This window comes from Acyrthosiphon pisum, chromosome A1, assembly GCF_005508785.2.
Source record: "Acyrthosiphon pisum isolate AL4f chromosome A1, pea_aphid_22Mar2018_4r6ur, whole genome shotgun sequence".
Lineage (NCBI taxonomy): Eukaryota > Metazoa > Arthropoda > Insecta > Hemiptera > Aphididae > Acyrthosiphon > Acyrthosiphon pisum.
Genome location: NC_042494.1, coordinates 12,968,475 through 12,969,798, shown reverse-complemented (window position 1 = coordinate 12,969,798; position 1,324 = coordinate 12,968,475).

Below are 1,324 nucleotides of genomic sequence, written 5' to 3'. Positions count from 1 at the left end.
GTATACAGTTTTTTCTTATACAATGATATATTGATATTATATCATCGAATTCAAATTTAATACCATCCATTATACAGTGACCCACTTGTAATCTATTGTACAGCAGAGCGACATCCATTGGCCCACCTTTTTTATTTTATAATTGTTAATAAAATTGTATTTGTTGGGACAAAAAGTTTGAAAATGGAATACAAGGCTCCCTATATATAATCTTACAATGGCAGTTGAAAAATTTAAACAATACATTGTCATGACTTTTTTTATGAGCATTTAAGTTACAATTTTGACACTATACCTATACGTAAAACTCACAAAACCGTGCAAATTATTTTGAGTAAGAAATTCATAAAAATGTTTATAACACGTATGACTGATGAATAGTTACATTCTCCAACGGAGTACATAGGTATCTTTCATTATAATTTAGAATCATATCGTATATTGCGGTATCACTGACACATAATATGCCTGTCGTATGTGAGACATAATTCTTATCGGCTATTCGGCTATTGTATTAGAATATAGTATTTCACAGTGGCGTAATTGAGAATGTTTCATGGGAGGGGTTCAAAATAAATTTTTATGGCAAACTTGTGGGGGGCTTTACCCGTAATACATCATCAGATTTCTCTGTTTCTTTAAATAATATACAAGAAATTGTGTAGGTAAAATTATTATTAAATAGTATGCATTATTAATTATTATTATAAATTATTAAATTATATTTTTTTTAATAAACTCATTCAAATTTTTTATAAAAATGAATATGACATAGATACTTAATAGTTGATTGAATAAACTGCAGTGACTGCAGTTAAATTTTCAATACATTTTTTAACTGGTGTTTATTTAATTTTGCATAATTTTAGCGCGAGTTGTAATACTAATTATAAATTATAATAAGTGTATAAAATACGGCGTACATATTTTATACGATTTTAAAACATTTAGTTCCGGGCCTAATAATGTTTAGTATTTTGAATAATTTAAAATTGTAATACCTACGTCAATTCCAAGCTTCTTTTTAAAAAAATTCAATGGAGTACAACTAGTTGCTGGTAGCTTACTTTTTTTGCTCCATTTTTCTTTTAGCTTATAAAAATAAAATCAATTACTAAGTTGTGTGACAAATGTGACTATGAGGAAATGGCACGGTGTGTTCTGACTGTGTGGTGTCCACTGTCTATAAGTAATCGTAATAATCATGTATAAAATAAGTGTCAGTGAGCGTTCGTAGTATACTATTCATTCTACGAATGTAAATCTTGAAGTTACATTTTTTATTATTATTAATATGTTTTTGGGAATGGGGGGTTTTTTCCTA